Source organism: Podarcis filfolensis (assembly GCF_964270895.1).
Source record: "Podarcis filfolensis genome assembly, chromosome: 2".
Lineage (NCBI taxonomy): Eukaryota > Metazoa > Chordata > Lepidosauria > Squamata > Lacertidae > Podarcis > Podarcis filfolensis.
This window is the reverse complement of record NC_139605.1, coordinates 123,549,591-123,564,757: the sequence shown is the minus strand read 5'-3', so window position 1 is coordinate 123,564,757 and position 15,167 is coordinate 123,549,591. Positions and strand designations below refer to the sequence as shown.

Here is a 15,167-nt window from a genome sequence, read left to right as displayed (position 1 = left end):
GTGTAGTGCTTAGATTATTGGGGAGGGGGGTTATTAACGGAATCCTGCACCTCTCAACTCCCTCTATTTTTGCCAAAAAAACTCCTCTCATATCTTTGTAAAAACAGCAGCTTTCTAAACTTGCCAGCCCACTCTGCCCCTCCTTAAGATTTGAGGGTTGAATAAGTCAAACAATTAAAACCACAGGGCTGAGTTTGTGTCACAATTCTGTGCAAGTGGAGAAAAGGTGCAGCAACAGAATCCAGCCTCCTGCAAAGGTGTGGGTGGATTTTTTAAAAATGGGGAAAGTTTCTAGTCCTTATGGTTTCACTGATATGCTTGAGAGCACATGGACAGTACCTGGCAGAATCTCGGAAGCCTTTTGAATCCTATTTGCTGATCAGAAAAAAGGAATGCCACAGAAACAATTGGTGTCCATGGATGACATGCTATAGAGGAAGTGCAAGGGGGTCCCTTCCCTCACTTCTCAATGTGATTGTCCTGCTGTCATCTTCTTCCACAGTCACTACTGAGCTAGATGGACCAATGGTCTGATGTGGGAGAAGATAGCTCCCATGAACAGAGAGGCAGTTGGGGAGACGGAGAGCTGGGAAAGGAGCTGAGGGCATTGAAGCTGACCAGGTCAGAGGAGAGAGGCTGTCAAAGACCTTTCTGTGTATTGCCTGCACTGTTGCTGGTGGGAGTGGAGCACATGGTGGAGCAGAGGCACCCTCATGGAACCAGTGGTACATAAGAAGACAAGAAGAGCCCTGCTGGATTAGGCCAAAGGTCCATCTAGTCCAGCATATGTTTCTGACAGTGGCCAGCCAGATCCCTACAGGAAACCACAAAGGAGGACCTGAGAGCAACAGTCACTCTCCCCTCCTGCAGTTTCCAGCAACTGGCACTCAGAAGCACACAGCAGAGCCATCAAGATCCAGGTGGCCTTTCCCTCCTTATCCTCCATGATGGGACTAGGAAGAGTTGGGGTTAAGGACATGCCTTTATACTGCCTTGGCCACTGCATTGGCTTGCCAACGTTCTGCCCCAGGCCTGTTCAGGAGAGCATCTCCTCTACTCTGCCCCTGCTAGTTAGAGACAAGCCCCAGTGGCAGAGGAAGAGGAGTACGGGGGGAGTGCACCGCCCCCAACAGCGTGGTCCTGGCAGGGTGCCATCGTGGCTGTCCCCCCCTGCGCTGGGTGCCCCGCCCCCAGGATGTACACCAGCCCCCACTTCTCCTGCTCTCTGCCCCCATCCCCGGTGCCAGAGCATGAAGCTCCGCCACTGCCAAGCCCCACCATGTTTGAAGGGACAGGAAAGGATGCAAAGGTCTGGAGCCTGAATCTCAGTCTCTTCAACAAAATGGTTCAACCGGCACCAACAACAGAGGTCTGGGGTCCCAGAACAAACAGGAGGGGCCCCAAATGCAGCAGAACTGACTTCCCACCCACCCACCAGGGTAAGACCATTCTGCCCAATCTAAAATTATTGAGCTATGCCACTGTGAAGACTCCCTAGAAGTGGTCAACCTGAAGATGGGTTTGCACACTAGAGGAGAGGACAGGAAGATGCAAGGACTCTCTCCCTTCCATGCCTCTCTTATCTCCTTAGGCTGAAAGAAGCCCCTTCTTTCCTCTCTCCCTCCCTTTCCACCTCCTGTCCCAGCTGCTTCTTGCAGGGCTCATCCACACTGCTGCTTTTCCAGTGCAAAGAAAGCCCAGAGCCCAGCTCAGAAGCGGCATGGAGCTTCTGCCCTGCACCACTTCTGAAGCAGGTTCTCAGGATGCAGCAGCAGCTGCACCCCCCAAGCTGAACAGAGCACACCTCATCTGAGGGTTCATCCAGGCTTCCTTTGGTGCCATGCTTTTCAGGCTCTGTGTCCAAGCAGTTTTATTTTTTGTCCCAGCAAAATCTACTACTGAATCGGAGCAAACAGTAATATGCGAAAAACCAGTTTCAGCAGTAAAATGTGGCTTTTCCTGGGGAAAGCGCTAGAACACACACACACACACACAGAGAGAGAGAGAGAGAGAGAGAGAGAGAGAGAGAGAGAGAGACTGCCAGGACATGGCGCTTTAAAGGCTGGACCTGCACCTAGAAATGTGGCACAAAAGGAAGTCTGGATGATCCCTTAGTCCCACTTCTGGCTTGAGACAGATTAACCTCCTCCATCTTCCCAGGGCACTGACATTGATGAGTTACAATATACAGTGGCACCTCGGATTAAGAACTTAATTCATTCTGGAGGTCCGTTCTTAACCTGAAACTGTTCATAACCTGAAGCACCACTTTAGCTAATGGGGCCTCCCGCTGCTGCCGCGCCAATTTCTGTTCTCATCCTGAAGCAAAGTTCTTAACCCGAGGTACTATTTCTGGATTAGCGGAGTCTGTAACCTGAAGTGTATGTAACATGAAGCATATGTAACCCGAGGTACCATTTTAGTCTGCTTGGGAAAGGGATCTTAGCACTATGAGTGATCATAAGCTTTCCAGTCCTTGCCAAAGAGCCTGGGGTTCAGTCCCTGCTCTTCTCAGGTGTGTTTTCAAAAGGGTCTCAGGTAGATGGTGATGTGAACAACCTCTGCTTAAGATCCTTGTGAAGAGCCTCTGCAAGACAGAATAGGCAAGATGGGTTGAATGGACAAATAGCCTGATAAATTGTTAGGGCCCTGTGCCAGAGGACTCTGGAACATATTTTACTCCAGTACAGTAGGTGCGGGGACCTTTGGCCCTCTAGATGTGGCTAAACTAAAACTCCCAGCACCCCTAACCATTGGGCCATGCTGGCTGGGGCTGATGGGAGTTGGAGTACAACATCTGGGAGACCCACAGGTCTGTCCCTGCCCCCCCGATCCTTGCTTCAGGTCACAGCTTCTCAAATGCTGTGGTATTGAGCCTTCCAAAACCTTAGGGAATTGACTTTTGACCCTCAGCTTCCTTACATGCACTAGCTACAGTACAGAGGTTTCTGTGAGGGCTTAGCACACATTCCCAGGTAGCCATCTTGAGATGTTGCTTCTTCAGCCAAGGCTTGCCTGTGGTGCAGCTCTACTTTAACCACAAAGAGCTCTTCTCCGCCAAGCGCGTAAGGTAAACATGAGGAGGAATCAGCTGATAAGAATACCCCCCCTGCTAAAAAAAATTGGAACAAATACAGAAACAAAGATAATGGCAGAGAGACTCGGTAAATTGACCTCAAAAACACAGCTCCTGGATATCTGCTTGTGTCCACCGTCTGTCAGGCGCACAGCCTCCCCATCTTGCACGTCCACATGCAGATTTTGAAGAGGTCCCAAAGGGTCCTGGTTCCTTATCTGCAGAAGCAAAGCTTTCCTCACCCTCTGTGATTAAGGAGACATTCAACTGTCTTCCAACCGCTGTGATAAAAAGAAGGTGGAGTGTTGGTGGGTGGGGTGAGGCAAGCAGGCAGAGAACATGGCTTGGCAGAAATAAATCCCTCCCTTGCCTTTTTAGATATGATGGATCAGCAGGGATGGATGAAGTGTTCCCATCAGAGGGTGAGTTTGCACATTGCCTGATTTCATCCCTCAGCAGCTAGGATATTCTTGTCAATTAAAAAGCTTTTGATTGATCCATCCATCAATCAATCAATCAATCAATCAATCAGTTGACTTGCTGATTTGAAAGAGTAGGAGTAAGATCCTGGTACACTGGGAAGGAAGTTCCACAGCTGTGGCAGCAGATCTGATAGGTCATGTGTCTCTTAGACCTGTCTGCCTGACGTTGTATGTCACTTTCCATAACATGTTGTTCACTGGGCATAAAACAGAGAAGAGGTATCTGCACCCTACTAGATGCTGCTCAACTACAACTCCCATCATGGTCTGTAGACTTGCTGGTCAGGGACTGATGGGAGCTGAGGCTGCCATCATTATATTTCAAATTTATGAAGTGCTTCACAGCCTGAAGCCATTAAAGCAGGGGCCAACAAGATAAAAATGAAATACAGTCGTACCTTGGTTGTCAAATGCCTTGGTACTCAGACATTTTGGCTCCCAAATGCTGCAAACCCAGAAGTGAGTGTTCTGGTTTGTGAACTTTTTTGGAAGCTGAATGTCCGATGTGGCTTCCACGGCTTCTGATTGAGTTCAGGAAGATCCTGCAGCCAATCGGAAGACGCACCTTGGTTTTCGAACCATTCTGGGAGTCGAACGGACTCCCAGAACAGATTAAGTTCGACAACCAAGTCAGAAAAAAACCCCCAACAAACTCTAAACACAATAAAGCCATCTGTAGGAAGTCTAAAAACAAGGAAACTATTTCTATAGGTGTAAAATCAATATCCCATAAATAAATGGGCCACATGTCATGAAAAGCTTTCTTTAAAAAGTCTTCAAGTAAATGCCTAAACATCCTGATGCAAGGCGCCTGTCTAATTGCAGCTGGTAATTGTTTCCGAACTTGGAGACCAGCAACATCTGGAGTGCCACAGGTCCTCCCCTCCTGGCATAAAGACTTCCACAACTATTACAGTCTAGCTCTCAAGTGCTACATGCCTGTCACTCATCCCAGGGCCTTGCACTCAGTAGCCAGAACTCTGGAGTCCTGGAAGGCGGGAGTAAGTTTTCTTCTTAATGGACAAGAGGGTCAAATGGAGCTTGCAGAGTCAGTCTCACCAGGCAGCTGCCACAGCCCATCGCTTTGGAAGGGGCCCCTGCTGCTGACCGCTTGGATCCTGTAACTCCTGTCCCTGCTCCTCCTGCCACTTGCTCACCCACTCCGAGCGCCAGAAAGCCGTGGGCATGAGCAGAAGGATCAGCAGCTGCTCCTGCAAACTTGCTCACCTGCCTTTTCCCTAGGGGCGGTTGGTGGCAGACTTTGGGCTCTCAGATTTCAGTGGCACCTTCAGTGGCGATGCTAAAATTCGGAGCCCTCCTCCACTCACACTCCATTCTACAGCACTGCAGCATTGCAGCTGGGGCAGCCACAGTGGTCGTGCTACCCTAAAACTGCACAGTGGTGGGGCTTAGGACTAGAGGGAGATTGCAGTATGCCTGAGGGAGCCAGCCCTCCCTCTGGGCTTGGTTACATGCAAAAATGGTTCTTACTGATGATCTGGTTTATAACAACAGAGGCCAGGCAGGAGCTGCAGCTTACTGGTGGAGTATGTGTGTTCCCTGGTCAGAGCCGAGCTGAGCATTTCTAGGTGACGTAATGGCCCAATCCTCATGCATTCAAAAAGATGACTTTCTCAGATGTGTGCATTGGGATGTCCCACTGTTTCACCCTGAGCTTCCCAGTGGCCGTATCAGAGCAGGACTTTGGAGCAGAGATCTGGGGGACTCCTGAGTAAAACAAGTAAGAGGGCCCTGGAAAACACCATTTAACATGTCCCCTTCATAAGGCCAGGAAGTCCAGAGTCTAAAATCACTGCACATACCCCACTCTGAAGGCGGGACCTTTTCATCTCTGGATTGAACATGGGGACATAGGAAACTGGCTTATTCCAAATCAGACAGCTGGTTCACCTAGCTCAGTATTGTCTACACTGACTGGCAGCTGTTCTCCATAGTTTCAGGCAGGAAGACCCTCACAGCCCTGGAGATGCCGGAGATTGAACCTGGGACCTTCATGCAAAGCTGCTGCTCTGCTGCTGAGCTACTGCCCTTGCCCAGGGAACCTCTGCTTCCTGTCAGGCTTCATCTGCAGCTCAGGCTGGCTTATGGTGCTTCTGGAAAGAGGGAGTGATGCTGCAGATTATGAAGCAGAGCTGGGATGAGCCCCAAGATCAGGCCGTGGGAAAGTGCACGGGGATTTGCAATGTTTGTGATTAACTAATCCAACTCAGAGCATGACTAGAAACCAGATCCTCCGGGCCTTGTGGGCAATTGGGTGTCATCCCGGCCTTGCAAAGTGAGCTGCAGACCACAGACGGCTGTAAGCCATCGACACACCCAGACGTGAGCCAAGATAGAAATATGTGCACACACAAACACACGCATTTCAAGAGGACTGTGTCAGTGAACAAACTTGAGCGTGTGATATGACCACACACACAATGCACTTCCACTTACTTCCCTGTTTAGGGAAGTTTTTAATATTTAATGCTGTATTGTTTTTAACACTTGATTGGAAGCCGCCCAGAGTGGCTGGGGAAACTCAGCCAGATGGGCAGGATATAAATAAGTTGTTGTTGTTGTTGTTGTTGTTGTTTTATTTTACTTACATCTTGCCTTTCCTCTAAGGAACAACATCTGGGGGGCATCAAGCTTCCTCACCCTGGCATACATGGCTCTCCTCCCCTCTTTTATCATCACAGCAGCCCTGTGAGGTAGGTTAGACTGGGAGTGCAGCAGGCCCAAGGTCACCCAATGAGCTTCATGATGGAGTGAGGATTTGAATCTGGGTCTCGTCATCTTCAAAGGATCGCAAGTAGCTGGGCTGGCAAAGGTTGATAATCCTAGGAAAGATCAGTGTGGGAGGGGTTAGACTTTGACCTGGGAGACTGGGGTTCAAGCCTCCCCACTCCCACATGAATTTCACTGGGTCAGTGGTTGTGTGGGAGGAGCTTCCCATGGGATATCAATGAAATAAAAAAAAGATCAGACTGGCAAACCCCTTTCACAGATGCTGCCCAAAGTCTTTTAATTGGGCTCACTTTGGAGTAAGGGAGCAGAGGCAGCAGCCCCCGTTTTCCACCCCCACCAATTCCCAGGTTCTGAATGTGTCTTTTCCCTTTTGTCTGCAGAAGGATCAGAACAGCACTAATGATATATAAAAGAGATCCCTCCTCCAGCGGAAATTAGAATGTAGTTTGGAAAAGACTTGCTGTGCTTTGAGAAAGCCCTTGCTTTCCTTTTCACCATGTACACACATTTATTTTCTTCCACAGGCTTTAGAGCAGCCCAGGAGAAAGAGTCTGTGACCCTGAAGGCGTTCTTGGGCTCCAGCTCCCATCAGCCCCAGCCAGCCTGGCCAATGGTCAGGAATATGCGAGCTTTAGTCCAACAAACATCTATAGGGCCAGCAGTCCCGCATCCCAGCCAGTAGGGCCAGAGGTGAGCCTCAGATGAGCGCAAGCCAGCCTTCTTTCAAACTGCCTTCTTTCCTTTCAGTTGTTCAGTCGGAACAACTATGGGCAAAGAAGACTTTGCAAAAAAAAATTAAAAATAGAGAGAGCTCACAGTGGCTCTTTCAGTGGAGTGACCTTTAGCTTTGGCAACTGAAATGTTTATTGTTTTAAGAAAGAAGGGTAGGGTAAAACTGATCAGGCTCTACCTAGAGTCCAGCCCTGGGAAACCCTAGCTCAGATTACATCCCTGTTGGAAATTTAAGAAGCTGCTTTATGCCATCAGTCTGTCTAGCCCTGTATTGTCCTACTCTGACTGGCAGCTGCTCTCCAGGGTATTGTGCAGACAGGGAGGTTTTCCCCAGCACCTGCTACCTGATCCTTCTTGCTAGAGACGCCAGGGGCTGAGTCTGGGACCTTCTGCATGAAAGTATCATCTGCTCCATAATAATTCAGCTATGGCCCCTGACCCAAATGTTGGGGTAAACAGAACATCTCTGAACAGCTGAACAGGGCAAAGGATTCTGTGTAGAGATAATTCTCTCCAAATCAGACTCCCCAGTTTGTCTGTGATCAGCATCTACACTTGGTCACAACAAAAGCCTTTGAGCGAGACTTCCTGCTGGGGGAAAAGAGTTTTTTGTTTTGTTTGGCCAAAGTCCTATCCAGAAAAGGGAAATGCTCTCTGTGTCAATGGTTTATCTGAGATTCCTGTCTTTGTGGCCCAGGATCTCAACAATCCCTGGCTTTGCTAAGTCCCATTTCTTTTCTGGATTCACTTATACACACAAACGGAATAATCATCATCATCATCATCATACCACAAAGCAACTATGCAAAGCCTGAGTAAGGGCTGCTGCAATCCTCCTGTGTCCTTCTGCCAAATCCCCAAACCCAGGAATGGAAATTCACTTAAGGCTCCGGCATTCTCTCGAAACGAGCCAGCCAAATAAATTGTGATCCTCCTTGCCAGCTCATATGTTCCCCTATAATCCCACATACATTAGCTGCCACTTTTATCATCACAAACTACACCACAGTTATTTGCTCTGATCAGGCCTCTAAATCAGAGAGTTCAACCAAAAGAGCTTCCCAGAGTCAAGAGAACTATTCAGCTGAAGCTGCCCAGTACCCAAGGCCTGGGGCATCTGAGGCAGAAAACCTCACAAGCAACTGTCCCAGGCAGTAAAAGGAGTAAAAGGGAGAAAGTTAAATAAAGAATGATCTATTTGCTACCCTTTCTGCATACTCAAAATCAGCTGCATTGAGGGGGTGACAAGGAATGACAGAGGGATTTATCAAATTTTATTTGGCAGGGGGGAAAACCGAGGATAAAGCATAAACTATTAATTGATATTAAGGATAGAGGGGGCTTTGCATTGCCAGACTTGAAACTTTACTATGAAGCATCCTGCCTATGTTGGATAAAAGAGTGGATAATCTTGCAGAATACAGATTTATTGAATTTGGAGGGATGGGACAATAGATTTGGATGGCATGCTTACATAGGCTATGAAAAAGTCAAAGTACACAGGAGCTTTCTGAATCATATAATAAGGAAATCATTATATACAGTGTGGGATAGGTATAAAAACCTATTAGAACAAAAAACACCTTAGTGGTTATCCCCCAAGGAGGATACCATTTCAGTAAAGAGGAAAAATATGGGGGGAAACTGGGCAACCTATAAAGAAATATTAGAGGAGGACGAAAACTAATTAAAATAGAGAAAGTTTGAAGAAATCAGACATCATTTCACGGATTGGCTGCAGTACCATCAAATAAATGACATTTTAAAATTAGATAGAAGAAAAAGATTTGCGACAGAAGTTTTAAGGTTGGGGAAAGACTTAATACAAAATAAAAGGAAACTATTATTTAAAATGTATAGACTCCTGCTAGATTGGGAAGTAAAAGAGGAAGAAGTCAAGGAAGCAATGATTAAATGGTCAAAGGATTTTGGATATACCATTCAGATGGATGCTTGGGGAAAATTATGGACTAAATTTCTAAAGTTTACTGTTTGTTACACACTAAAGGTAAACTTCATGAAAATGTTTTATAGATGGCGCATGACCCCCAGCAAATTGCCAAAAATGTACAAAACAAATTTAAACATATGCTGGAGGTGCAAACAGGCTGAGGGAACAATGTAACACATGTGGTGAGGAATTTTTAAAAATTTTCAAACAAACATTTGCAATAAGAGAAGAGTATTCCTATACACAACAGCAGCAAGAATGTAGATTGCTAAAGATTGGAAGGGAGAGAAAACTCCAACGAGAGAAGAATGGCAGATAAAACTCGTTGAGTATTTGGAACTTGCAAAGATGACAGAAATAATCAGGAATCAAATAAACGAAAAGGTTATAAATGAGTGGGAGCGCTATAGAGGGTACTTTAAAAAACATTGCTCCCAAATAAAATCTTTAGTGTGCTTCGATTAATTTTTGCAAATTGCATGAAAGATGGATAATGTATTTTATTTGATGATGGTGATTGATAAGGTGAAAAGGGATGCAGTTAAAAAAGAAAGAAAGGTCCTGCAGTGAGGTAGACGGAAGTTACATTAGAAAAGTAGATGATTATTTATTTATGATTTAAAGTTACAGAGATACATGGTGTTGAATATTTTTTAATTTTTAATAAGTAGGGGTGTTTTTTCATGATTTTTTCTTTTCTGTACTCAATGATATTTTTTGATGATGAATGGAATAGATGTACTATCTAATGAAACCAATAAAGAGCCATGACAAGACAGAGAGAGAGAGAGAGAGAGAGTCACCTCACCCTGCCAAACAGTAGAGCTGGACTCGTCCACCTTCCCCCCACCCTGAATCAACAAGAAGTTGCATGATGCAGCAAATGTATTGCGTCACATAAGCTTCTGTGAGCCAGAGACCACATTATTTGGGGTTGCCATACGCCCGGAATTTCCCAGACACAGCTGGAATACTGCAGCCGGAAGCCGTGTCTGGGCAGAAATAGCTAAAAATGTCTGGGGAAATCGAGACATACGGCAGCTGATGTCAGAAGTCTACATTTTGGAGAATTTCCTTAAAACTAGCTCAAATTTTCACTTTTGAAATATGACAGCCCTACATCATCAGATGCATGAAATGGTCTCAAACAAGTACAGTAGGTGTGGCAAATGGAGCCAAAAGAAAATGTAATCCTTCGTTTTGGTGTTGTTTTTATAAAAGAGACCAGAGTATCATGCAATGCAAGGAATATTGGTCTGGTATGTCACAATCCTATTGGGAGCATACAGCATACCTGCATCCAATCACATGAGCACAAGATCCAATCAGTAAGGGTGTCATCCACACCAATGAGCTACTGACATGAATAGACAGAACCAGATCCACAGGGTAATCCAGTGTTTCCCAACCTTTTTCCAACCATGAAATATTGTTGAAGCAGAAAAACATAGAATCATGGAGCTGGAAGGGACTCCAAGGCTCATCCATCTTCCTAGTGCAACCCCCTGAAATGTAGGAAACTCAGCTAAAGCATCCAAGACAGATGGCCATCCAACCTCTGCTTAGAAACCTGAGGGAGATCCATCTTCCATGTATTATAAAAAGTAAACAGCACTTATTTGACCCCAGTTATTTGACACAGAGGGGGAAATCTACAGATACAGTCCAAAAGTGCACAGGGAGTTCTGTATGTATGGGAGAATTTTAAAAAGCAAGTGGTCCTCACTGACCTGGTGCAAAAAGATCTTGTCATCCAGAGGAGCCCTGGCTGCCTAGATTAAACACTATACCCCCCCCCCCTTGCCTGGGAGTAAGGCCCACTGAAACTCACTGAACAAAAATGGAAGCTGAACCTGGAGACGGCAATACAAGTGGGGGGGGGGTTATGATGTAGTGAAGACATTCTGTAAAAAGTGAGTAAACAGAGTGCTGTTATTACCCAGAACGTATCCAGTGCAGAAGCAATCAGAAGAAGTCCTGCCGATAATAATAAAAAAGGCAACATTTGTGTCAGGAGCAGAGGGATTTTGACAGAGCTATTTGTGGAATTGCTCAGAAAACCCACGTTGCCCAGTCAATGAAGCCCTAAAAGATGCAGCGCAGCCACACAGAGCACTTTCCCAAGCCTTCGGGCTCTCTTGATCACATATGGATGTCTCAGAATTGTTGGCACACTTCCACACTACCTAAAAGTGTGATACTCAGAGAATATAGGATTACTAGAAAAGTTTGTCAATTGTGTGGGTGTTTCCCTCAAAGGCAGCAATAAGGCCAAAACTTTTTTTAAAATAGCAGGCACAGAACACAAATTTCCCCAGCTCCTAATGCCCAGGTGCGTTCAGAGGAGAGCTCCCTTGCCTGGAAACTCTTTCTCTGCTTGTACTTTAAGACAAGAATATTGCAAACCTATGTGCATTTATCCTAGTAAGTGCGCTAAAGCTGGTAGCCATTGCTCCTATGTAGCACCACAGAATTGTAGATTTGGAAGGGACCCCAAGGGTGATCTGGTCTAGCCCCCCTCCCCCCATTGCAGTGCAACATGGGGCTGGAACCCACAACCCTGAGATGAAGAGTTTCATGCTCTACCAATGCTCAGAAGAGAGTTTGTTTTATCATTTATGTATTTTATTATATTTCTATCCCTCCACTTTCCACCAAGGATGTTGAATGGCAGATAGTGACCAGCCCAAGGCTACAATCCTATACTCACTCACTTGGGAGCACTGCAGTTGGTGGGGCTTATTTTAAAATAGGCATGTATATAACTGTTTTGGTTTGCGGGGTCCGTCAGGATGACATCTGTGGATCCCTTCCAGGCCTTTGAGGTTAGAATCTACACTGAATGGATCAGACAAGTCTCTTTGTGAGATACTGGCCAGTTAAGAGCTTCCATTTACATGTCCAAAGAGGGTTCCCTGTTGCCATGCAGACAAAGGGTGGGCCTTTTCTCACCTTACCTGGCTGGATGCCATATCATCCTTGGCTGGAGAACAACAGGTGAAAAAGCTTCATGCCAGAGGAGGGATTTGAACCCAAGTCCTCTCCTGTTCTAGCCAAACACTCCACTAAATCACCCTTACAATACCAATTACAAGTTGAGTGATTTAACCCCCTACCCTAGATTAAATTGTAGTTGATTTGACTAACATTTGGGAATCCCAACTGGAGAGAGGGTTGTTGCACTCCTGTCCTGCTTGTGTGCTTCCTCCAAGCACTGCGAGGGCAGGATGGTGCATGAGATCAATGCCTGGCCTGACACAGCAGGGCTCTTCTTATTTTCTTAAGTTAGAACTTTTAAAAAGGAGTATGTCACTCACAGAACAGTGTGTTGCAGTTGGTCAAGGAACTTCAAAATTTGGGGAGGAAAAATCAGGTATGGCCCCAGGTCATGCTTTGCCAGCGTGCAAGCAATTGAATCATGAAGGGATCCGTGGGTGCATAGAGCCATCTGCTTGGTTTCATTTGGGTGACAAGGAGCAGGGAAGGGGGTTAGCAAGGAGGGCAGGAAAGAGAAATAAATGGAAAGAAAGGGCTGCCCCTGCCCACCTTTGGCCCCACCCACTTTTTACTCCAGCCCCAACCGGGAAGATGGCTAAATCCCAACCCTAGGATAGGTAGCTGTTCAGGTGGGGTCCTGCCCTAGCTAAGCAAAAGAACCAAACCGAGCAGATCAGGCCAAAGCAGGGAACAGCAACCTTTTCCAGCCATGGGCCGGTTCACTATGTTTTGAAGGGAAAAAATGAACGAATTCCTGTGCCCCACAAATAGCCCAGAGATGCATTTTAAATAAAAGGATACATTCTACTCATGTCAAAACACGCTGGTTCCTGGACCATCCGCGGGCCGGATTGAGAAGGTGAATGGCCCACATCCAGCCCATGGGCCTTAGGTTGCCTACCCTGGGCCAAAGCCCTGAGTATGTGGGTCAGGGAGATGTCCCAAATCTTGCTTACTCCACCAAGGAAAACATTCTGCATTAGCTTCATAGAGGCTCGCTTATGTCATTCATTTTGCAGGGGGTGGGGATGAGCCTCCCATTTTAGGACTTGGGTGCTCAATGAGTGATCCTCAACCTAGTCATCTAGGCAACATGCTGCCTCCATGCTACATGCCCCAGGCAGCATTGTAGGGACTCACATACACCCTGGAAAAGGAGGGCAGTGTGCAAAAAACCCAGACAATTATTTCATACTCCAAGTATTCATAATTGCCAATTCGATTCTGGGTTGAAGGGAGTTTGCTGCTCAACACTATTATTCATCATTACTCAAAACAAAGGAACTGAAGTGTATGTCAATTATTTTTTCAGACCATCTGCCTGACCCAGAAAGTTGAAATTTAGGACACATGTTAACCAAGATGCCACAATTACTCAGCAGAGTGCTGGGGAGGTCTGAAACTGGGGTGCTTTGGGCATCATATGGTCAGAAGGCAAGACCCAGAGCTTACTTCATTACAGAGGTCAACACAGTGAAAGCCAAGCCATATATGGGGCAGTAGGCACACTATTTCCCCATTGCATGCTTGATGTCCTGAACCTCAGCATACCAGGAAATAAGTCTGATGGTGCACACAGTCCCAATGCTAGAGAGGAGTCAGGAAGTCCACTTGGCTCCGGTGGGGGGTTGCTCTGACGGTGGCAGCAAGGGCTGGGGTGGCACAGCAGGCTCCATTCACCCTGTGCTCTGTGCCCCCCCCCAGTGCCCATGTGCCTCCCCGGGCGCTGGCAAACCACTCAGCGCTGCTGCCTGAGGTGAGTCCCAAAGTCACAATCTAGTGGTGTTTCCAAAGCAGCCAAGCCATGGTTCATCAATGGAGAAAGTTGAGCAGACACTGAGTCTCTACCGTGCTTCTCTTTTATCCTTCCCAATTTTGATTGATGCACCAGAGTTTGGAGGGAGAGGATATGAGCTGTAGTAGTGAAGAAGACATCGATGTCAAGCCATAGCTTTTGTTTGTACAACAGGATCATCTTTGGCCCCATTTCTCCCCAGGCCTGTCATTCTGCCTGGCCCCTTCACACCTTCTTTCTCCTGGCTTCTGAAATATATCTATAGCTGTCCGAGAGCCAAAATTCATGGATGTTCTTCGCACAGTGAAAAAGAAATACATAAGGTGCCTGGGTGGAGCCAGGAATTATTGGCAAAACCAAGTTATCTGTGACACAATTGAGTTCAGTATTTTTATTTATTTACCGTACTTGATTTAGTGGGGCAGCTGCTCCCCCCCCCCCGCACCCCCTGGCTACACCCATGATAAGGTGTTGCATTCTCCCTCCCCTGGGAAGTGACTGGAGTGGGGAAGAGATCGGAGAGAAAGTTGTTGCTCTTTCTCAGAGTATACCCCCTCAAGCACCCCCAGTTTGACTCCCTGACAACTCGTTCAGTGGCATCGCTCCTTTTGAAGAGCTGGCAGGTTGAAATGTCGTATCCCCTTCCTTCCCTCAACATCCATCCACCAGTAGATATGAATCAGCCATTTAGTTTCAACTGGCAAGGCGCACAATATTTCACAGGGTTTCATAGCTACCACACTGAGAATTTTGGACAGGCAGTATTGAATGCACCAGTTAAAGAATAGGTCTCTTTGGAGGGATTTGTTGGCATCCCAGACCCAAGGACAGGCAAATATCAGGCTTGTTAGATCTACTTTGTTTTTCAGTCAAACCCTCACTCCCACTGCATGATCTACCAACCAGAGCCACACCAGACATTTAAAGCACATTGCTTCCCCCAAAGAATTGTGCCCCTCACAGTGCTACAGTTCCTAGAACCCTTAACAAGCTATGGTTCCCGGGATTCTATGGGAGAGTGGTATGTGCTTTAAATGTACTCCAAATGTAGGGCAGCTTGTGAACTGGGTTCCTCTCTCAAGCTCACCCCCAATAATCTACCACAGGGAGTTCAAGTTCCCTCCTCCCCATTTTATTGCTGCAACACCAGCCCTGTGAGGTAGGTTGGGCTCAGAAGGAGCAAATGGCTCAGTGAACTTCATAGCTAAGTGGGAATTTGAGCCCTGTCCAATGCTCTGGCCACTCTGCCCCAGACTTGCAAAAATGAATGAATGATCAGGGCTCTCTGGCCTTTGCCCACAGACCTTCCCAGCAGCCACAAGTCCCTCTCCTTAGCTATTTTTTATTTTAAGAGTTAGCAACCCTAATTCTAGAGCTCAGCTC

General features: G+C 46.7%; 1 protein-coding gene across 5 annotated transcripts in view; it reads right to left on the bottom strand.

Annotated features, from left to right (window-relative positions):
- LOC310756135 (histone H2A type 2-C-like) overlaps window positions 1–15,167 on the bottom strand; it is a 39,395-nt gene that overhangs the window by 17,902 nt on the left and 6,326 nt on the right. The window contains exons 3-5 of one of the 5 annotated variants that reach the window (XR_014544712.1): window positions 6,168–6,401; window positions 3,175–3,357; window positions 2,347–2,587 (exon numbers count right to left, since the gene is read on the bottom strand). The exons of 2 other annotated variants lie outside the window; for them this stretch is intronic. The gene's annotated coding sequence lies outside the window, so the exon portion shown is untranslated. Of the gene's footprint in view, window positions 1–2,346; window positions 2,588–3,174; window positions 3,358–6,167; window positions 6,402–15,167 lie in introns of those variants that run through there. 2 more of the 5 variants (XR_014544710.1, XR_014544711.1) reach the window with 2 other exon arrangements.